General features: G+C 44.7%; 1 protein-coding gene across 6 annotated transcripts in view; it reads right to left on the bottom strand.

Moving 5' to 3' along the window:
* MTMR3 (myotubularin related protein 3) overlaps nucleotides 1-18,488 on the bottom strand; it is a 70,763-nt gene extending 52,275 nt beyond the window's left edge. For 4 of the 6 annotated variants that reach the window (XM_072350858.1, XM_072350864.1, XM_072350863.1 and 1 more), the window contains exons 1-2: nucleotides 18,247-18,488; nucleotides 17,717-17,760 (exon numbers count right to left, since the gene is read on the bottom strand). The gene's annotated coding sequence lies outside the window, so the exon portion shown is untranslated. Of the gene's footprint in view, nucleotides 1-4,557; nucleotides 4,639-17,716; nucleotides 17,761-18,246 lie in introns of all 6 variants that reach the window. The other 2 variants (XM_072350859.1, XM_072350861.1) reach the window with 2 other exon arrangements.
* Between the last annotated feature and the right edge of the window lie 5,876 nt (nucleotides 18,489-24,364).

The following is a 24,364-nucleotide window of genomic DNA, read 5'->3' as shown; positions in this document are numbered from 1 at the left end:
CAATTTGCTCGAGTAATCAAGGATCTCCTTAAGACCTTGTCAACTGTTGAAGTGCAAACCAAGACAAGTTTCCTTCTTTCCCAGAACCACAAATAAAAGCTGCCTGCTGTGAAGCTCGCCATCAGGCTCAAGAAAACTTCAGAGAAATGGTTCCTTCTGAAGGACTCAGACACAACACCTGAGGTCTGTGCTGTCTGTAGTCACAGGACAAAGATTCAATGTTCAATAACAACACACTTAATTCTGCCTCTTTAAGCAGAAAGGGGAATGGCACATCAGGCCACCACTTAGTCCAAGCCTCTGCTTTGACACAGGTCCAATTAGATCAGGTAGATCAGCCTTGTCCATCCAAGGTCTGAGCATCTCCATGGATTCCTTTTAGTCAACCTGTTCCATCAAGGTTCAAATCTTAAGAAAATTAAGTGAGGAAAAATACTCCGAGACGCCTTCACACTGAGCAGAGATGGGAAAAAAAGCAGAGCATGGTTCAGAATACTCAAGCCTACCTCACCATCAAGAGCATTTCAACACGCTGCACAGGTGGTATAACACAAATCTAGATGTGAAATCAAATTCTACAAGCAAGGTGTGCTTTGGTGGCAGATTTTTTGGCCTAGGAGTTAAGGTTGTGTGACTGCCTGTAACAAAGACAGAAAGGATCCATACTTTATTCTCCCAGTCCCAGCTGACACCCTCATTATATTTAGTACTGGTGCAGCCTCACCTTCAATACCATGTGCACCTCTGGTCTCCACAATACACCAAAAACAAAGAAAGGGTGTTAAGGCCCTTGAAAGCATCCAAAGGAGGCAGCAATGCTGGTAACAGGGCTGGGAGGCACATCCTGTAAGGAGGTGGTTGGTGTCCAGTGCCTGTCAGGGCTTGAGAGGGATTTGGACAATGCCCTTATTAACATGTGTAAGTTTTGGTTAGCCCTGAGATTATCAAGCAGTCCAACTCTTTCTTTGTATACCCCTTCCAACTGAAGTATTCTAATGCTAATTAATGACACGGCAGATATTTCACCACCCATACACAATGAAAATCAGCTTGCTGTAATTCCATCTTAAAATGACTATATATAAAGAGCACTGACAAGGATTGCACATTAGGAAATACAAACACAGTGATCACCTGTAAAGCATTAGCTCAGCTTTATGAATGATGCTCAGTTCCCTTCTCCAACTCTTCTTTCCCATACACTCCCTCCTTTTCATAGAGGGAGGACATCCTCTGAACACACACCTTTATTATCTTCATTTTACTAACCCTTGTAGTCAGCGAAGCACTACAAACAAAAATCAGTCACTCCTACACAGCTCACTTCATGGCATCTCATCAGGTACTTAGAACATGATGAGCACCACAGAGCTTTACATTTCCACACTGGCCCTTATGGTTAAGCAGTATTAATGTATCCAAAAGGTTGAAAACCAAGCACAGGAAGAGTTCAAGGCACCAGAAAGACCTTGTTTTGGTCTGGTTCCTCAATCACTTGAGGCTTATATAGTATTTTGCTTCGTATCCAGTGAATACAACCCCCACTAGCTGAGGGTTGGAGCTGCAGAAATGAGCAGCCTGGCTAGCTATACAACTCCAGGCAGCTTTAAGAGCTCCCAGTAACTTCTACCCAGCAGGGTAAAGAAACAACCACATCTCCGGGCAGGCAGCCATCCCACCCACTGTACCACCACCTTGCTGCTCTTCTTAGTTGAAGCCGCTACTCCCTCATCCAATGCTTCTAGAAATAGAAGACAATGTAAGACTCTGTTGGGCTGCCCAGCAGTTCTGGATTTCAGACACCCAAGACAACTGCAGCCTCCCTTCAGAAATGTTACTACCTATGTGGATAAACCACCGATGACAGTGCACTCAGAGCAAGAAAGACTGAACAACTATTTGAATACTCCAATCAGCACAGCTTAACCTGATTATGTTCATTTATTGGTTCAATTGTACAATTCAGATAAAGCTCCTTTGGAGAGATGAACTCCTTGGCAAGCCCTCAGAATTGCACAGTGCTCACACTCAGTATGGTAACTTGAATAACAGCCACAACCCTTCATTAGGAAGTTCAGGTCATCAGGAACCCACATCAAAGCCAAGATGAGTCACAGCCAACCCTCACAGACCCCTTTAAAACATACAGCACTAAAGCCAGGGGTAGAGTTGTCTGCCTTCTCTTTTTTAACCTTAATAGTAGTGAAAACCCCGTAGCAAAGCAGGTCATTATTCTTTCCTTTAAAGTTCCCTTGCAGAGTACTATTCAGCAGGTGCTTAAACAGACAAAACAAGCATACATGCAGGGGGCAGACATGACACTAACAATTAAGAGATATTCCAATTTTACATGCTCAACATACATTAGTGCAAATACTACAACACCATCAAGCTTTTAACAGGCACCTCTACAAGCAGTTCTCTACAGGTCACCACACTGCTTTCCACATGCTTTCACTGCTGCAAGTCCCCCAGTTTATTGGTTGGTCTCCCTTAACTGCCCTGAAGCACTTCCATGCTAAGCTGAACATCACCTCTCCATGAAGCCACTCGCAAGCTGCAGCCTCCACACCACAGAAGAACTTCACCCAGGTTTGTGCATTAGCTAACTCTCAAATATCTTTAAACACAGGTTACCTCCTTGAAGTCAAAACCATTCAATATAAAAGTGTAATACACCACATACCACCTGCTTCAGTGAGACATCGCTGCCATGCATAAGCTTGGTCTGCCATAGCTTTAACTCTTGCTTATCTTAACAAAAGAATGTCAGAAGTCTTATGCAAGTTCACCTCTAGCGTGCTTGCTATCCTCTTCAGAGCCACTGAATGAAACGTGAGTTAATGAATAACACAGTAGGAATTATTTCATTATCCTCATGGTGAAAGAGAGCCATCTATTTCTTGGATATGATGTCAGACTTGAGAATCAGCCAGTGAGAGACTTACTCATGCTTCCACTGCTCAATCACCTGCTACGCCAGCAGTATTCATAGTGAGAGGCCTGCAGACTGCACTGACAGTTCAAGCAAGGTTGCCAGAGCATGAAGCAGAACTACTCTGAAAGCAGCCTTGGGAAGAATTCAAGCAGCAAGACACAGAGGAACTGAAGCCTGCTATTTTGCCTCCACAGAAAAGGGAAGAAAGCATGGGGAAGGTTTTAACAGCATGCCAACATAAGTTTAACATATAAGTCTTACACAGGTATGGAAATGCAGTAGTAATAGCACATCAGCTCTTCACATTTTCTTCTTCTCTTATCTGCAGATTTCTGGAGCATTAACTCTTCCCTACTCCAAGCTGCCACCTTGTACTGAAGTCTACTGCGCTGTCAAGACCTCACAACACTTAAAGGTAGCTCTGACACAAGGGACAATCTCTCCAGCCACTGGCAATTCAGTCTTTGGACACTTCCAGATAAGTGCTAGTCAAGGTTGACCAGGCAGTTTAAGACCGTATTTAAAAACATATTTTACTAATTTCCTAACAAAAAGTAATTAAAAAAACATTATCAACCCTTACTGAGATCAGGCAGATATGCCAGATAGCATCCTTCAGATAGTCTGACTCCTGTCTCCTCTCTGTCCAGAACATCAGTGCATTTCCTTGAAGTTAAGCAGTTAGGAGCAAGCTTAGAGACAGGAGCAGACATCTGAACAGACAGACCAACCCATTACAGAAACCCGCAGGTATACTCACCTCTAACACTGTGGCTAATGAAGAATAAGGCAATATAGAAGAAAGCTGGGGAAATCTAATAAAAAGAAAAGTCAGAGAGCCCGGGAAACCAGAACTAGAAAATGGACTTGACATGCAGTGGAAACAACCAAAGCATCCTCCTGACATGGTATGTCCAATGAAAGCACCCAAAGCAAGCTCTGCAAGCAGTTTTCCTACACAGTCTGCAGAAACCAAGATGCATTTTCATTTGAAGTAGTCAGACTTTCCCATAACCTGCAGCTTGCAGTCACTTCCAAAGAGCCACACATTACTGATCTTGTATAATGCTTCAAAAGCAAAAGAATAATTGTCCCATATACTCCAAGCCACGCTGAAAGAAACACTACCTTCGCATACAGCATATGCTGCTCTGTCATTCTCACATGCATGCATATGTAAGATGTATTCATAACCAGGAATCAAGTTCTGGCATCACAATTACTCTGTCAAGAATGCAGGGCAGAAGTATATTTAGAATGGTTCTGTTAACACGATAGCTAGCTACCATAATGATCTTAAAGGTATCCAAGAACTCAATAAAACAGCTATTGTTCTATAACCTATTCTGCAATAAATGCTCAAAATACAAGCATTTTGGATATGACCATTCCACAGCTGCACCTCTGAAAGAATATATATATATATATCAACAGGATGTACTGTGAAAAGTTGGCTCTGGGGCAGGTTTCTACTATCCTTGAACTGGTAGGGACCAGCATCACCAAACAGCATCTCTTTTGAGAGTCAGGAGCACCTGTGTGTGGGTCTGTCTGAGCCTTACAGTAATCACCTGGCGCAGGCACTTACTGTCATGCAGAAGCAGCCTTGAGATGCTTACCTCAGTCAGTGCCCATACACCCATCAACTGAGCAGCAGAGCATACAGCTATGCTTCAGCCTGCAGGGCTGGAAACAGGTGCCTGAAGGTAAGCACACAACATAGAGTGAGTTAAGAAACAGGTCTGAGATAGTGTGCAATTTAAGAAAGTAATGAAACAGAACTGATGCCCTAAATTGGGACAATGGAATCCTTAACAATTCTGACTTGTAAGCACGTGATTAAACTTAAAGCAGGAGCACTGTACATTCTCCAGTGAGTCAGCTGTTCTTACACACAAGAATCAGCTGAGTTGTCAAAGCTCTTCAGAACTTCAGCAGCAACCTCTGTTGACATGCTAAGAAAACTGCCAAACTATCTGCACTCAAGAGATTCACCTTTACTAGAATCATGCTTAGTGCCACACTCACATTAGCTGTATGCAGAAACTGCACCAGAGACCATAAATAAGATTCTTCTCACCTAAAGCTAGATGCTTGCATCTGACCCAGCCTCCTTTTCAGAAGGCCCACATCCCATCATTCAGTGATTAGTTCTTCCTTACATTGTACACCCTCTGCAAGAGAAAGGCATGTGCTTGACTGCATCTGATTTAGATGGAAGACAGCCACATCCCAGTGTTCTTAACTCCCCAGTTTCCAGCCTAAAACATATCTAGGCAATTGCTATAAGGAAGCAAACAAAATCATCCAGACTGTCTGGGGAAGCATCAGCAATTAAAAACTTTAAGTGGACACCACATTCTTTGGTGTTCAAATGCTTGAAGGAGTAGCTCAGCTGTTCCCTGTATTAACATAACAAGTAGCTGTTATCCTCAGTAGTCATAAGGTCACAGCAATTCCCACCACACCTATCAAGCTTTTAGTGTGCATTACCTAGCTGGTTGAAAGTCAGTTACAAAGATCTCCCATTTTCTCCAAGTTTAAAGATAAAAAATCAAGTATTACACGATTGGAATTTTCATTATCAGGAATCTGCAATAATGTTTATTTGGTTGGTTTGTCCTTCCATTATGATAGCTCAGTTTAATGCCTTAACAATTATTACTGCTTAACTAAGGTAAACACAAACAGACTGAAAAGCTCAATGCAAGCAGTAGGAAAACCAAGCTCGATTGCTCTAGGCTGAATACATTATGATCACCTACAAGGGTCATGGAAATTCTCACACGGTCCAAATACACTTCAGAAGTTTCAAGTCCTGATGCTCAGAGCTTCCAAAAGCTGTGAAAAAAGTTATACAGCAAAGTAAAGATTCAGACTTCTTGGTGCCTCCAGACAGCTGGGACTGCAATGGGGAAGAAGTGTTTACAATAACATGAAAAGGAAGAACTAAAACCTGGATGCAGCATCTCCAGGATACTCTGTCAGACCTGCATTATCTCAGAAAGAAAGCACCAGGAAGCACACAGGATTCTCTGGAGAGTTCACCAAAACCAACCAGATGCTGTTTCTATGGAGCTTCACTACAGCTCAGCTGAAGTTGCATGACCTGCAAAGCAGCCCCCTATTGATTGGTATCCACTGATAAATACCTCCAGTCCCACTGTTTACCCCTCACCCGACCAAGGAAAAGGCTGCACCAGGGATGTGATGAAGACAGCAGTCAGGCTCAGCACAGCACAGCTTTGTTTCACAGATGAGTTAGTGGACTTGGTAAGAGAAGCCTCACTAACTTACACTGACAAGACTGAACTTGAAGCTGTTCAGAAACCTCATTTCAAATTGTCAGAATGAGATTTTCAACCTATAGATGAAAGCCTTTGAATAGAAGCAACCCAATTATGGTTTACTACTAAACAATGAGCTTCATTCAGCAAGTATGGCATGCTAAGGAAATAACTGAATAGACAACTAGAAAGAGTGATTCAAGTGTCAGTCTTCATGAGAATAGCCAGGACAAAGTGCTTTTTGTTTCCACCTTTGAGATCTTGACAAATCAGAACTAGATTAAATGTGCTAGCAGACTAGCTTCTACCCCAGACTGATACACGATCCCACAGAGGAGGATCTGCCAACATTTTGAAGTAACTAACACCGCAGCAAACACAGCAATGCATATATTCTGTTTCCCTTGTATGAAGCTGCAAAGGAATCATGCTTTTTCAGCATTCTAGTAGGCTCCCAGGTAACAACTTTCCTTACAGTACCATAGAAACATACAATAAAACTTTAGAAGAGAATATCCTCACTGCCCAGGTACTAAACACCACTAACAGATTCTTAGTCTCATTAGAGCCACACAAGTATCTGCACGAGTACTATTACCAAGTAAGGTGTTATTACCCTTTGGTACAGGACCTGAATTGGGTGTTCGTTGTTTGTACATTTTGCATTTAACCTTGCTACGTTTCACCAGCACTATTACTTGCAGCTCAGCAACCAAATCCAAGTTACTGAGTAACTTTCAGCACCGAGTCTCAGTGCGCTGCTCTAACAGCTGAGTTACAGACACCTCAACATCTACAAATCCAGTAACTCCATTCCATACCCCACGAGGACTAAGCATATTTTATCTGTGAAAAACACATGAGCATTTATCAGCTCAGATCTCAAACAGCACTGCAAGTACCAAAAGCCAGAACTTTTAACAGTTTCAGTTATTCATTAATAAAACAGGTCTCTAAGAAATGCATCTGTTTCCACTTCCTGCATAAATCCCCAGCAGAGCTCAAGCAGTGCCACGAGCACATAACCTCTGTGCCAGGCATAAGGTAAACCCTTATGACACAACAGTTGCATTTTTTGAGAGGTAACTAAAATCAGCAGCAATGGCTGCACTGCCAACACGCTGCTCTCTCTGCACCAGAATTCACGCCAGCATTCCAGTGCCATAAGGCAACCCATATTCTTAGCTCAGTCGCATGATCCGCAGAGCAGCCCTGTTGCTCAGTACCTGTCACAGGCTACACCAGCAGCACTCTGTCCAGTGAAGGCTTACAAGCCAGCAACTTAACATTAGGACTGAGACGATTTTGTTTACAGATGATAAAGCACTGAAGAAGCACTCATACATTTTGCTTGCAGCAGTCTTGGCCCAGAAGCATAGCATTAAAAAATCCTCTCCAAGTACGCAGTCATGCTGAGCATGACACCCAGGACAGCATGTAGATGTCTGAAGATGCAAGAGACAAGGGGCTAAAGCAACACAAAAGGTTAAGGTGCTGATTTCTTGCTGTGTCACTAATGACAGTGACACGGAATACTGGAAGGAAGTAAAGCTGTGATGAAGTTAGGAATTTACCTGGATGAGCTGGTGGGATGGCAGCATCAGCACTGCTCTGGTGGCAGTTTCAGATGACCACATGACACTAAGGAAGGACTTAATTCAAGCACAAAACCTTCACAGAGGTTTGTAAGTGGACCAAACCTAACTAGACAAATTAGACTTATTTCTTACTTCAGAGTTGGAGCCTTTGGTCACTTCCATTCAGCCTAATGTGTTAGTTGCTTTTTTTTTAAACCAATTGCATGCCACAGTGTTCACTCAGCCTATTTTGTTCAGTTGAAAGGACTTTCCCCACTCTTCCTACAAAGACTGTAAAATAATACCAGGTGGTATGAAGCAATGCCCTCAAGATAACAATTCAGATATTCTTTATCTGAGAAGAAATTGGAGGAATCTCTTGGATTTCACATCGTGAGGAATCACCCACAGATCAGCTCCTAAATACTAATCCCTGAGTTCAATGCTGTCCTTAAACCTGCAGAACAGAAGGTAGGGTTAGTGGCAGGACAGGGACAGCTTTGTTTGCTACAAGTAACTCCTAAAAAAAAAAATCACTTAGGTTTGGAGTGACACACACCAGTATTTCAGTAACTGAGATCTAGAGATGTAGGACACAGGTGAGTAAGTAGAAGTTGCTCTTTGAACAAATGCACGTTCTAACAGGACAAATTCCTACTCTAAGCATAGAGTTTAAAGGTTACAAAAAGCTCTGAACTGGAGGAGCAGTTGAGCACCAGGCAACACGCTTTATATAACATGGCAGAGATGCTCTAAATTCAGAGGCCAAGCTGTCACTCACACAGCATTGGGATTCCCAGCTTCACAGCTTTCTCTTCCATGTTTGCACACTCACTATAAAAATATCAGTATGCTGTTTGAACTCTTAACGTTCTGGTTAAGGTGTTATTAAAAAACTGAAGTACCTAAGTCACCAACATAGTTTTGAGGGGTGAAGTGGCTACTCAGAAGTCAGCTAACAAGCAGGACATTCCTCCAACAGGTCTGAATCCATTGTATCTGTTTCAACATGTAGAATCTGTTCCATCAAGTAGGATCTGGTAAGTCTTTCAACAACGCTTTACATGAAGTCACCTAGGGCAGAATACACACACAGCTTGACACCTGTCTATTGAAATACAATGTTGATTGGTTCTGTCTGCAAACATGACACACCGAGTTGTTTAACCACAGTTTTTCCTCCATTCAGCTCAGCAAGCCTTCTCTAAACTGACCCGAGGGCATTCCTTCACCTCTCACATTTCAGCAAGTTGCAAATAATCAAGCAGACCTCAAGAAAGCCAACCACACACAGGCACTGCTCTTATTCAGGTTTTCAAGAACCAGCCAGGAGGTTTGAAGTTCCAGAACACAGAGCTAGAACACCAGTTTGAAGCTCACTGTTCATTGATACACAGAGGTTCAAAAGCTGACCTTTCACAAGCAGCAGAGAGCCCAACTGGCAACATGCACCACTGCACCTCACCTGCGCTGCACAGCAACATCTCCTGACTGCTTAGAGAAAAAACAAAACAGCTTTCCAGTATGAAAACCCCTGCTACTCACCAACCTACCTGAACAAACTTGAGCGTTCTCCACACCTGTGGAAGCACACTGCTCTCCAAACCCAGCCTGGAAATCCAAACTAGCTTTAGGAATTCTTTCATCACCTTGGCAAGATTCACTATAAGAACTGTGGTGTTCAAAACAAGTTTGTGGAGTTTTTACTGGCATTAAGTCTCTTTAAACTGCAAACTTAATTTCTTCCCAGTTCAGGTGCTTACTCCTAACACAGTAATTCTTGAAGCTTAAGTCCCTTCTTTTCATGGAACCAGTCACATTAACCAAGACTAACTTCTGTCAAGGCACATTTTCAATTATTGCTCCTTGCCTGGAAGTGAAGTCAGTTAGCTCAGAAATCCTACTGAACCTGCAAGAGTTTACTGAGAAGTTTCTGGGTTTGGGGGGAGTTTTGTTTGGTGGTTGGTTTGTTTTTTAAACTGTTACATTATTTGATGAACTGGCTTGACAGGGCAGTGTTTCCAATGAGACTAGAAACTGACTCTTGTTGGGGAAAGACTAAAAAGCAAGAAGTGCTATATACATTTAGAAACAAGGGTACAAAGTAGATTAAGCCTGTTATAACTATGAGGCCTTTAAAATAAGTATGTAAGGCTTAACCTTGCTAGGTCCCTAAACTGAGCACCAAACAAACCATGTCTAGTAGCAAGAAGTAGGCTAGAAGTAGTAAAGGAACTGCATTCAGGAAGGGCTGAGCTGATAATCACCGCATCAGTTTAATTAGTAGCTCAGTATCAGGCAGCTGTACATACTACGACAGGTTAGAAAGCTGAACAGCAGCTTGAAATAGTTCAGAAAAATAAGCTACAGGGCACGACAGCATACAACTCACTCTTCAATGAGCTGCCAAACTCTTTCCTCCTCAACCAGAACAAACCAAGTTGTCTTATGCAAGAGGAAAAGTCTTCATACCTTAGTGCTGAGAAGAGCACGGCAGCCTGAAGAATGATGCAAGAGCACTATTAATTTTAATAGGACTGCTTTCTGGGTGTGTCCCTCAAAGGGCAGAAACACCTGCACTTGTACCTTATACAAACAGCTTACTAAAATCTACTCTCAAGACAAGAAATAACTCCTAGTGTCTGTGCTCTACCAACCTTACCAATCAAGCAAAACCCCTTTGTCCTCCAGCCACAAATCCACAGGCTGTGCGCTCCACACCAACACACCCACCCACCTCAGGCATCATCCAGAGCAGTGACTGTGATGAACTGAACCACGCTCTGCAGGTAAGCATCATATCAGGCAGGTTTCAAGACTGCTCTCTACTCCAAGCCGAATTATTACAAGCTGCAGGTCTGGCACTGCTTTTATCAAATCACTGCAGAATTGCCACCCTTAGTCCCCTCTAACAGGTTATCAGTAGTCTTCCACACATTCACAGGAAGTGCCTCCATGATAGCAATCCCACAGAGCACTTGGGATGACCTAGCAATTGAAAGCTTGGCAGCTCAAACCAGCCTACCAGTCAGCACTCCACCCCAGGTGAGTTATCTTTTGCTTCTCTAATGAGAGCCAAGACAAGATCTCCCCCACTTATTCCTCCATTTCTTTCAACCTGAGTGAAACAGCCTGAGAAGAAGCAAGCTTCAGCTGCTGGTAGAGTCAGTTACTGAGGATATTCCAAGCAAAGTAAGAGTGACTGGGTACATAAGGCACCAAATGTTGCAAAAGCAGCACCAGAAGTCAAGATGAGTATCTTCTAAATCACTGGAACCTCATTCCACCTTCAGTTCAGTGCCATACCACAGAATTTTAGGGAATTTACTACTCAAACTGACAACTTTCAGAAAGCCCCAGTGATGTTCTTGTTATCCTCTTACTAGAAAGGAGCGTTACCCTCAAGTGCCAGCATCCATCCTACTGCTTAAAAGCAAAAAAAACTCTCAAACACATGCAGAGGATTTTTGCTCCAGCTGCTAAAGCCTGAGGGGAAGGAGAAGCAACACTGCCATGACCAGGTGTGCTGTAAGCTAATGTAACAGGCTGCTCTTTTCCGAGACTATCTGCGTAGGGATATTTTAAATTATTTCACTTCAACAAGCATTTCTGAGTAATTAAACACCAGATACCCTCCGACGTCTCAAACAGCCTCAGATTCTGAAAGAACCTGTAATTAGTTTTCCTGCCAGGCCATTTCTATACAAACACCCTAAAACACAGTTTGAGCACCTGTAGGTATAACAAGGATAGAGGTAGACATCCGCATATTGAAGCTGTAGCTTTCTTCATAAAAGAAGCAAGGATATCCAGAACAGAAATCTGATCTCTTCATAGCAAGAGGTCTGTATGACCCAATACTGCCCCTTGTTTCTGCCAGGGCACACACCAGCAATGAAGCATCCAAACTTCTGACACGCACCTCCAAAGCTGCACGTTCCCATGTTTCCTCTCCCTGCAGTCCTGATTTACTCATCTGTAATATACAGGGATGCTCTGCAGCAGTGAAGCACACTAAGCAAACACCTCCAAATCATGTGATACTCACGCTTGAGTATGAAGGGATAAAGAGATTCCAGTCCAAAGTAAAAGAAAACAAGCAAGCTATTGTATTCCGCACTAGGAAACAACTATAAGCCATAAGCCAAACCTATAAGGAAAACCTACCAGACCTCAAAATATTTACCTTGTTCTCATCTCTTCCCTTTTTCCACAGAGTTCAGATTTTCCCAAAGCACAAAAAGGTACATTCTGATGGAAGTCACTCAAAGAAAGGTTCACTGAACATAGACAAAGATAAGAATTTAATTATAATGGCTATCCAACCAGAATATAATGCACCGTTCACAGCAAATTCCTGCTATTAGCAGTGAGAGAAAACAAAGATATTGAATTCTCAAACATACTCATGATTAGTATGTCCAATCACCGTGCAATTAAAGAACAGGAACTCTTAATTGTAATGATGCACGTTGGTGTGATAAGGATTAGTCACTCGTTTGATGAAAAGCTTATCCACTCAAAAACATGCACAGCACTCAGATGGAAACGAGAAGATCTGCAGGCAGAGGCAATAAGCTTACAAGTTCACATTAAGTAGACTTCACTGAGTTCCAAGTTCCACTTATTAGAGATAAATAACCAAAATAAATCAGAAATGTGGTACACTTGGACACTCCAGCTTCTTGGATCAGATGATTACCAAGGCCTACATTCAGCAGCATATTGTTCAGGAGTGAAAGGAGGGGGATCTGTTCAACAAGTGAAGGCTGTCAGACACCAAGGGGGCTCTGAAGACAAGCGTATAGGGAACACGACAGTACGCTACAACTACTGATTGTTATAAGAAAAGTAAATAAGTTCCTGGAGAATAAAAGCAAAACTATCAACTCATGACTTACAAAAGCATTTCTGCTCTACTCAAACTAAAATTGACTACAGAACGGATGGAGAAATGTCCTCTCATTAATTCACAATGAGATCTGCCTCTGGGATACAGCAGGTGAACTTTCATCTTGTAGCTTCCCATTTTACATTATCTGTTCTCTGTTGGGAAACAAGAAGCTCAAGAAGCCACAGAAGAGCAAAAGCTAACTTTGATAACCATAGCTCTGAGAAGACACTGAAGGCTGAAGACAAGCAAAACTGAAGACAGTTTTAAGCTGCAAAAACCCAAAACTGGGTCTGAAGAGGTCCCAAAGCAAACACCCTATCAAGGATGCAAACAATATAATTAGGAATGACAGAGCTTCCCAGCACCTCATTTTATCTCAGGTTTAAAGTTTCAATGATAGCAATTACATGCTTGCAGATAGCAATGCAATAAGTAGAGCTTTCCCAGGTACACATTTATGTCAATTACGGCTGCAAGAAATGAAATTAGGCAGCCAGAGCAAAAAGCTGACTCCCCTTCATGATCTACTTGCAGAGAGAGCAAGGAGTCACGCTATGGGCCCCCAGCCTAACTAGCAGAAAGGAAATTCCAAAGAAACACTTCCTAATCTCAAATTCAGCCACAACCACTTCCATGAACAGCTTAACAGTCACGTTGAATGCTGGTAGTGGTAGTATAAGTCATACCAGATCAACACTAGAGCAACTAGTAGACAGGATGATTCTGACTGCTTCAGTACCACAACTACAGCTTCATTTCAGAAATACTCAGTTATTTAACCCATGTAGTATCTGCTTTAAGATATTAATACTTTAAGACTCCACAGTTAAGGTAGGTATAGATCAGATCAAACCTTTCCATCTGACAGCAGTTGTACCACAACAAAAAATAAACTTGCTTACAGAACCATCAAACTGGATGAAACAGAAGAGTCATTCTCAAAGGACTCAGAAGCCTTATGATTTACTCAGGGGTGATACGAAGGAGAGAGCTGGGGAGACAGCAAATGAGCCATGCCCCCAGGCAAGTCCTGCCTCCTGCTCCATGCTCCAAGGCAGCTTCAGAAAGCCAACCAAAAGCAGCTGGTCTTCAGACAAGACTCTTAGTTTCCAGCTATGTGTTGCAGCACGTAGACATGCATTTGTCCTCTTCTTCTTGAAAAGGCAGCAGGGAGCAGCTTCCCCCAGCGGGTCACATAAGAGCAGAAAGCAGTACTACAGAGCTTCATGCTGCCTAGAGCCTGCCTCTTCCCTGCTGATGTTGGAGCCAAATTCTACATGCACAGGAAAAGAGAAGCTGTTTTCATTTCAGGTAGCAATACAGAATTAATGCTCTGGATACAGACTTAATCATGGCAATGCAACATTCTTCCTCCACAAAAACCTGAAGTGCATCACCTACCTCAATATTGATTACATTCTAGGAACTTAAGCATGTACTGCACCAGAACAATCGGAGATAGCTGGCTTAGAGAGAATGTGTAGATTTGTACACACAAGAAATATCCTACAGACATCTTAGATGGAGTTCTCTATTTCAAGATATTTTCAGAAAGCCCAGTTAAAACACAACATATAGCTTTTCATTAGTTTTCCCAACTGAAAAACCTCCCCACATTCTTAAAATAGGCCAAGGCTTCAAGGAAGGAAGCCTTTGGTAGAAGCCTTAGCTGAGTGGATACTGTACACACAGCATGGGAGAATCAGATCTATGTAGTAAGTTACTTACACAATGTTGCCTCTATGAAAAGTAGAAGCAGTTAAAAGTATCTTTTTAAGATCTTTTCCCACTACTGCCTAAAGAAAGCAGGACCTGACAGGGTAGACATTGCACACCTTCTAGAGATAGCACCAGTAAAGAATAACTTCTGTTCTGAAATTAAAACAACCCAAAAAAATCTCAACATATCCAACAGTCCCCAAGGACTACTAGCCTTGAGTTTGCTACGTGTCTGTGTGCATCTGCACAACTGCCCCAGCTCAAGAAATAGCACCCAAGTCTTGCTCCAGCCTTGCAGGCTCCCATAGGCACCTCTGAGGGGCCCAGTAAGACCTATGCAGCATCTTTCCAGCTAACTTGCTATCAGATGCACATCAAATCATCTGCTGCTTCCTGAACTGTAGATTATGATTCCCAGACAGAAGATTAGCCAAAGCTAGGTATCAATAATTATATTTTAAACAAATCCTTTAAAAACAGCATTTTTTGATGGGCATCAATGGCTCCAGAAATAATGCATTTATCTCAACATCCCAAAACACCTTCAGCTTTGCTTTTTCTTGAGCTCCCTTGGCACAGTACAGAGCTGCAGCTCCATCATTCCACAGCACGTGAGCATCCCCAGTTTATACCACCAACATAACCCAGACACACTCCAGAACAAACTAAAAACAAAAGGTACTGCTGGCTTCTACAGGATGATGCTGTACTCCTCTCTTCCTCTGCTACTACTGGTTGATTTTCTCCCCCAGCTCCAATCAGCAGAGACAGAACTGAGGACTTCCTTATGGCATGGCATAAAACAGTCTCCAGGAACGACAACAGCCAGCTGGTGTTCACCTCCTTTACACCAGCACCAGAAGTTATTAAGCAGCTAAAGGGAAGAACAGAGCTAGGCCACTCACAGCTCTTGCTAACAACCAGCCTTCTGTAACACCAAGCACATTCTGTCAGGAGTTCTCAGCTATCCACCCCAAAGGAAGAAGACAAGGTCTTGGCTGTTTTTGTTATCAAACGCAATCTGAAGAACAGTTGACACCAAACAATGATGCAGCTTGTGATCTTTGCCCATCCCACAAGCAGCAGACAGCAGCACGTGTGCAAGTCATACCCATCTGGATATGGTAATCCTGCCTAACTTGGGACTAATGCATCCAAGGTACAAGTAATAACGCACTGCAAGTCTGCAAGTTAAGGTCTTCAGTTTCTTACTGACTTTGTATTAAGTCTGTATTTCAAATCCTAAATCAGCACTAAATTCTCTTTCATATCTTTCATGCAAACCGCTCAGTCACCCTGTGAACTCACAGCTCCACAGAGATAAAGGAACAGCTGTCTTTAAAAACCTCAGTTAATCACAAGAATGATCTGCATGTTAGGCATATTCCCAAAGCTTTCCTGAAAGCACTGGAAAGTTATGGCACTAATATCTAGAAGGATAGAATTACAAAGGAAGCTCATGTCTCAGAGACATAAAACCCATATGGGACCTAACAGGCAGACCCAGCTACTTCAGCTGGGTACACATGCAGAACAGTTGTACAATACAGCAAAGAAGAGGGATAGACAATTCAGTGCTTGGAAGCTCATCCTGAAAGAAACAATTCATATTATTTGATCTGCTCAATAAAAGTAGCTCTGAAACAAGATCACATTCAAGTATTTGGGATTTTCATTCTAGTTCACAGTATTTGATAAGCACTGTTGTACTCTTTGCAGTCACAGGCTCTGACAAACAACCAACACCAAACAGAAGAGTCCCATGATCATACCCAGCTACATAACCCCATGCAGAGCTACCAGAACAGGAACAACCTTTTCTCTTCCACAGCAGAAAAGACCCCACTTGCTGGATGCCAGCTCCTCCAATTTGCTCCAGAGACAATTACTCCTTCCTTGCGCTCCAGCAGATTTGTCAGGCTCCTTCCCAGCTCTCCAGCAGCCTACTGATGATACTCTTCTCCTTAAGTTACTCCATTTGGGCACATTAATTGTCAGCCAAGCACTGCTCAGATCTCCTACTCCTGAGAGGCTGACAACACGCTTCTCTCCACCACCCTGCACAGCATGTAGGTGGAACGAGATCTCAGATAAAGTACTGTACTCTCTACCTTCAGGAGCTTGGACACACTGCATTTCTGTTTCCTTCTGGTACAGACAGCCATTTCTATGGAAAAATCAAGAGCTTATCAAGCTGGCCTTGCCAATGGTTTCTTAAGCAGGCTAACACTTGGCTAATTTCTAGTTCAGACAGTTAATGGCAATGGACATTAGCCAAATCCTAAATGGGCACCAATAATACTACCAGCCAGAAAACTAGCTTGTCTCAAGACATCACTCCTATAATCTTTAGGACTTGAGGTACGACAAGAGCACCTTTGGGCACCGTTGCCAAAAAACCCACTGCTTCACATTTTTCCTGCACACCCGCCTCTCTTCCAGCTCCAAAGCAAGCACACAGAAACCTCTCAGTGCAGCATTTCAGAAGCCCATGCCCCACCTTTACTTATCTGACAATGATTTCAACACTCTGAGTTCACAGCATTTCCTGTACTACAAAAGAAAGTACTTGTTCTGTCTTCTAAAACCCCTATGATCACTAATGCCAAAGGAATACAGATACCAGATGTCACATCTCCTCTACCTATAAACTCATTCATACAAGCTCCCCTTCACCCTCCACCTAAAAGGATTTTCAGTACTACAACACACACTTTGCTAACAGACCAGACGCGCCCTCAGCCCTCTATCTAAAACTTCAACCATGACAGGTATTGCACAAAACCTGCCACAGCTCCCTCAGTCACACAACCATCCCCTGTCAATCAGCTTACAAAGGCAATTCAAACATCCTTTTATTCCCACCATAAAGTCAATCATCACTCCACGCTACTCTGTGTGATTCTCTAGACAAACTCCACTAAGATAAAGCTTCCATGCACATGACAACATGGACTCAGCACACAAGAAAACAGGCAGGTGAAGTGCTCAGACAGGAGAGAAGCAGGTACCAGATGTTCAGCCTGCGTGAGGCACAAGCTTATGCCCAGCCCTCACCCCAGTAAGGGAGGGCTGCAAGGAATGAAAGAACCATAGAATCATAGAATGGTCTGGGCTGCAAAGGGCCATAATGATCATCAGTTCCTTCTACAGAGAGATGCAAAGGAATGTGAGGTTGGTAAAGCAGCATTCCCTAAAAGGAGGAACAACGCAACTACAATGCAAACCTTGAGCTTCCCTTAAAACACAAGAACTTCAACACGGATTGGGGTCAGGAGGGTTGGCATGGAACCGTACTCACCAGAGAAGGGCAACATCTGTTCAAATCCCACCAGAGGAACGGGACTGTTAAGAAAAACACGGGGAAGAGGCACGATTAAAGCCCCCACGCACCGTAAGTAATAAAAAAGCCCTGACAATCTCGTTATAAAGGTAGTGGGAACACCGACCCCACGCAGCTGTATACAACCGACATCGGCTGAGCTCGGGGCCGGGCCAGCAGGCAACCGGGGTACGGGCACCCAGAGGCGGCCACGGGGCACGGTCAGAGCCCGGCGCGGCCCTGCACCGTCACCTTCCCGAGGCCGCCGGGCCCCGCGGGAAGGAGGAGGAGACCGAGCTCCGCACCGAGCTCCGCACCGAGCCCCGCACCGAGCCGCCGAGCCCCCGGCCGAGGGAGCGCAGCGCAGCCGGACCGCCGCCGCCCCAGCTGAGGGGGCGTGCCGGGCCGCGGCCCTCCCTGACAGCCCGGCCGCCCTCCGCCAGGCCCCGGCCCGCCGCATCCCCCCACGCGGCGCCGAACCCCTTCACGGACCCTGGCCGGCTCCTTACCTCGGGGCCAGGCATGGCGCGGAGCCCCCACACCCCGTCCCGGGGCGCGGCGTCCTGCCTTGGGCCGGGGTCGCCGGGCTCCTGGCTGCCGCCGCCGCCGCCGCTTTTCAGCACAACATGGCGGCCGCACGGGACGCGGGCACGGCGAGACGAGCGCGCTCCCGACACCGCCTACCTCCCCCCGCCGAGGGGCGGTGCCGGCCGCCTCCTGTCAGGTGACGCGGCCGGGTGTCCGCCTCCTGTCGGCCCCTCCGCCTCAGCCCTCCTACAGGGGAGGAGTTCGCCTCTTTCCCCCTTTATAACCCTGGGAGCCTTTTAAGCGCTGGCCTTGAGGCTGGAGCTGGATGTGGTGTTGTGAGCTCGGAGGTAGCGGAGGCCTAAGATGGCCGTGACCCCTGAGGTGACCGAGCCCTCCGAGGTGACCGCAGCTGCCTTGGGGCGATGAGAAGCCATGGTGGTCCTAATCCCAATGCCATGCTCCCCGCAGGAGCTCTCCGAAAGCTCTTGGAGGAGCTTCATATACAATTGGAAACCCAGTGCCTGTGTGCCGGCCTGTGCCTCCCGTTGCTTCTGTGCCGTTCTGAGGCTTGGCTACAAGGAGGACACATGTGGCCCCTGCTGTCTGTAAATGTGCTGGCCAAGTCGCCTTGAGCAGCTTGCAGCTCCTCCATGAAGTAATGGAGAACAGCGAGCCAGCAGGCAGCGCGAGAGCCAGAAAGTGCACAGCAGTGGGGAGAAAAGTGATAAAGCAGAAGGGACGAGAGCGCAGATCAGCTTAAGGGCACTGCAGAGATGGAGGGGTGAGAATGGCAGCCATGTGCAGGTGGCAAGGAGCGCCTGCAAGCCCGTATCTGGGTCTTGTTGCAAACGTGATGGGTTGGTTGTCAATGCTTTATTTTTACACGTCTCTTTAATTTACAGTGCACTATGTAGGTCAGGTTGTGCTTTTGAGAGATATTTCCACCTGCTCATGTTTGCCTTGGTCTGGAATGAAGTTACACTAACTATAAAATGTGCTCCTAAATTATCCTCAGGGCTCTCCCTCTGAGTCCAAAGCTAGTCATTGTAGCAGATGGGCTCCGGTCTGTCATTAAGCCATGCTGAAGCTGGAAGTGGCATTAGAATGAACAACACAAATGCAGGATCCCGTGTCTTTAAGCTCAGATAGAAGCCACGCGGTGAGTTGTTTGCTAGTTTGCTCCCTTGGTTGGGGGCTGGTAAACATTTGAAAGGAAGTTAATGAGCCCCTCTGAAGGGACTTCTTCCAACAACAAGCCATCATCTGAATGCAAATGCGGCCTGAAAGTCAATATGTACCTTCTGGGGAAATTCAGAAGAAATACAGGTAACTGAAGGGAAAAACAGGATTCCTGGCCTGTTTATACCCAGAATCACTGAAAAACTGTTCTTCCAGTATGGCTGTGTTTCTGAAGGGCAGGTGTTGGCAGCATTAGGAAGCAGAATATGGTTTTTGAAAGCTCCCTGTTAAGCAGTTACCTCTGCAGTGTGCCTGGAAGGAGATCAAATGTGACCTACTTCAGGAAACTGAATCCTGGAGACCCAGGGCTTCGGTGCAGCGTAACCTGACGGTTGCTCCCTCTGTATTTAGGGATGGGAGCAAGCTGGAGTGCCAGGAAAAGCTACACGCTCCCTGCTACTTATTTCAGTGGCACAGATTGTCTGCCATAGCACCGAACAGATTGCTTGGAGAGTCCCTAAGTCTTGTGTTCGGATTCTCTCCATTTTGTGTTCCGGTTTATTTATTTATTTATTAATGTTAGGTACGGCCTCGTGTTAAATGACTTTTACTTCTGTTTTCTATGATCAGGGATCACGGCAAAGGATGACAGATCAGAGCAAAGGGTGATAGCTAATGGGAAATGGAAGTTACTGCACCCAAAGGGAGAGCGATGCCCATGAGAACCTGACGTGCACCTTGAGGAACAAAGCCTCCCCAAACCCACACACCTGGCAAACCCGGAGCGTATCCTCACTTATTCAGTACAACGTTTTGCATTTTGGGTAGTAAGGACTCACTGAGGAGCTACCAAAGCACTGCCTGGTTTTAAACAGGGGGAAGAAGAGCAACCCAGCCATATATACACCTCTGTTTGTCAAACCTCAAGAACTTTAAATGCATTATGAGTAAACGCAAGGGAAAAAGTAGTTGGGGACAGGTGTGTTAAGTAGAAAATTAAGTAAAATATAATGTAATTTTACTAAAGATAGGTTACATGAAATTGTTAGTTTTCTTCAATAATAGTTTTCTAGATTTACATCAGGCTTAATCTAACTGGATTTAATAGAGTACTGAATACAATGCAACACTGCAGATGTATTGTTTATCTGGGGAGCTATTTGGTAGGTGAGAAGATAGCTACAGAGAGATGGCAACGGTTTGGGTATAAACTGCTAAATGGGAAAGGCAGAGATGTCACCTCAAACACGCAGCGTGTGGATGTGTGGGGAGCCAGGGGAAAGGCTCAGAGGCAGAGACTGAGCTCCTGTGCACATCTCTGGTTGCCTCTCTCTGAGATGGAGCTCCAGACTACAGGGACACTCGGGCTGACCCAGCAAAGCTTTCCTTACATCCTTTGCATCTCACGCTGTATTTCTACAGGAGGTAGGAGTGAGCTGATGGCATTTGCTGACAGCACAAGGTTGGGAAGCACTAGCAGCACAGAGGGATATCTGTATTTCTGGAAGAGCTGGATAACGCTGAGTGCTGGCACATCAGAAAGGGGATGACATTTAATAGTGGAAAGTACATGGCCGTGTGCTTGGGGAGCGTGAACAATCTCTGCTGCAAGCTTGTTGGAAATGACAGAAGAAGAGAAAAATCTGGGTGTATTTGCTGATCTCACAATGACTGAGAACTCCCAAGATGAAGCAGACTGACAAAACGCACGTATCAACTGGGATGCTTCCAAAGGAAGGGGAGAATATTAGGAGCATGATACAAAGCTCTGCTGCAACCTTCTCTGGGATCAGGAGTGCAGCTTTGGTCACTTTATTGAAAGGAGACAAAATGTGACTGGAGGATAATGACAGGGTAATCCAGAGCTTGTCTTTTGTAAAGATTTTCACATCATTTGTTTAGCCAAAAACAAAGAAAGGAATAGAGCTGCTCTCAAGAGAACTTCAGGGAATAAGAAGCAAACACATCTCCATTAAGAGCAAGGGTGATGGTAGTGTAAGAGCAAACAAGTATCCGGTGGCCATGAAGAGTCTGGGCTGAAACATGAGAACGACAGAGCTTCCAATAGCTTCAGTTCTGTGGCTCTGATCGTCCTCCCAGAGCTGCCTTATCCTGGTGCAGTTGCCACCAGCAGCTGAGAACTGCCCCCAAGGAGCCAGCGAGTCCTTCCCAGACTTCTATATGTGCTTCAGACACAGTCACTGAGCTGCTAGTTAGCTTCTGACAAACACAAAAGGGATACCTGGTGTGGAAAGGCATTCTTTGGGCTGCAATCACAATCAAATGTCATTTTAGTCAGTGGCTGTGTTCACTGAGGGTGCAGTTAAGATGGACGTGTGGTTGTGGTGGAGGCTGACAGCCTCTTGTTCTGGATCATCCCTGTCCTGTCTTCCCGCAGATGCCCATCCTGTATGTGAGCTGCAATCCTACACCTGGAACAGTAAGAAGTAACAAAACCGATCATGTTTTAGGCACTTTCTTGCCCTTGTTACCATCCAGTGATCCAAACAGCCCAGCTCTGGGGTGCTTCTGTAATGATGAAAAACCAATGGTAAGGGCAGACAAAACACACCAAGTCCTGATTGTGTAAGAACAGGATCATGGCTGTTGAGGACATCAGGGCCTGCATGGTGTGAGGCTTCCCCTGCTTAAAATCTGCCAGCTGAGAAGGACCCGCTCTGTCAGTTGTTCTGATGAGACCCGAAACGTGGACGCTGTGAATGAAAAGTAGATGAATAACTTGAAACTAAGGAGATTTTTATGACGTACCAATTGTCCTTGTCAGAATGTTTCCCAGCAGTCTTATTTACAGATTGTCTCCTATCTCTGTGTTAACAGGATGCACTGCTAGTGACATTATGCCAAAGGAAAGTGGCATTAAGAAGCTGTCTTCACAGAGACTACTTATCAAGATGATTTTTAGATGATTAATTGAATATGAAGTTCTTGGAGGCTTTGAGAGCTTCAAGTTCAGTGGAACAGCTACGGCATTTTTGAGCAAATACTGAAAACAGCCCTGGGCACTGTTTCCAGGCAGGAGCACAACAGACTGAGCCTGGCTTGGCTCTGATGTGTGAGCTGGTTGACACATGAGCCCAGCTTCAAGCAGCAGGCCAGCTGAAGACGCACTCAGCCTGTTTGTGGAATGAAGGACAGCACTTGGCCATAGCACTTGAATTGAACATACTAGTTCTGCTTGGGTTTATAAGCACAGAGCATTCGTCTGTGGGTGATGAATGACACCTTGTTTGTGCAGGGCATTTCTCTACCTGGAAGAAGCAGCTGAGGACATCAATATCAACAATGTACCAGCAGTCCAGTATAGGCAGGATGCTTGGAAGCTTTATTTATGTTCACCTCCCTTATTTTCTTATTCTTAAAAGACTAATAATCCATATTGTTCTTCTAGTAAGCTAAAAGTAAGTAAAATGTTCAAAATATTCAATATGGAATGCATCTCTTTAGACAAGTTAACTGACAGCTGTAAGCTGTGTTGTGTTGCTACAACAATGCTGTCTGATAAATGCTTTTAACAATGAAGCATATACATTTTTCTTAATTAGCACGCTAAAGATCCTTCCTTCCCAAGTTAGATTGTTGTTATTATTCCATCATACAGAAGAACACAAGGCAAAGAGGGCCTAAGGAGTTCCTGAGAGGAGCTCCTACAAGTATCATTAGAAAATAGCACTATTTTGGCTGGTAATTCTGTATACTGCAAAAAATAAGGTGATTAAGTACTCAGGACTGTGCTCACTGGTAAGCAGGGGTCAGAGAGGAGGGAGCTCCCACCCATGTGAACCTGCACCATTAAACCTCACAGAGGTTGAGCAGCTCCTTCGCCCCATGGCCGGGTGAACGTTGTAGCAGCTGCCTCTCAGCATGGAAGGAGCCAGTGCTGCTGTCCCTGTGCAGAAGCAATGCATGAGGAAAACAAACCAGTTATCTCAGGCCATCCTCTGTGTCCTCCATTAGTGCCCAAAATGAAAGGTACCCAAATGCAAGACTTCACGCTGAGAAGAGGGGATTAGTTGGAGAATGAGGGAAAATTGGAAAACAAATTATAGCAGCATCCATCAGAACGATAGTTTAATGATAACACCTCTGTCTATGACTATCAGTAGCATGCTGCTGGAGGGTTATGACTTCTGTTAGTCCCTCATAAGGTAAGATAGATGCCATTATGATCAAATGTAAAAAAACAGAGGAAGTTGGGCTGGGGTGAAAAACTGCAAAGCCTGGGGCTGAACTGATTCATCATTCATACTTTAATTGCTTTTCAACTGCTTAGAAAAGAGAGTGACCGATTTCCACAACTGTGCAATCTCATCCTGTGGTTGTTTCTCTTTTCCAGGTGATGCTGACGTTTTTCCTCTGGTCATTCCACAACTCTTCAGTTTTGTGTTTGTTTTTAAAACACTGAGAGACTCCAAAACATTGAGAGACTTCAGGGCTACGTGTGCCCTCACACCTGCCTGCGAACACCACATGGGCAGGCTGCAGTCTTTAACCCCTCTATGATTTCCCTCTGAGGATAAAGAAGGACAGCTTCTGGTCCCATAACAGCAAGGAGTACTGTGTGAGTTAAACAGCTATCTTCTGTGACTACAGCAAACAAGCAGATATTCTAAGCAACCCCTGGGCCGTCATGTGGGGCTTTGGGGCAGAACAACTTCCTCCTGTCCATGAATCACATCAAAATAAAGATCCCTTTTAAGAAAAGCTTTTCCAAGAGGTTCTTGTCTGGAGGAGTTCTGCGCTCAGGATCTGATCCAAAGCTCACTGGGGAGCAAACTGTGACAGTGGGATTTTCCTGCAGGTTGTTGGTTTTTTTTTCCAAGCTGTTTCCAGTGCTTTGCTTTTCCATGCGACAGGGCCCCGTGGTTACCCTGCACTGCCGGGAGCTGTGCAAGTGAAAGC

Source organism: Excalfactoria chinensis, chromosome 16, assembly GCF_039878825.1.
Source record: "Excalfactoria chinensis isolate bCotChi1 chromosome 16, bCotChi1.hap2, whole genome shotgun sequence".
NCBI lineage: Eukaryota > Metazoa > Chordata > Aves > Galliformes > Phasianidae > Excalfactoria > Excalfactoria chinensis.
Note: the sequence above shows the minus strand (reverse complement) of the source record. Positions and strands in the feature narration are given on the sequence as shown.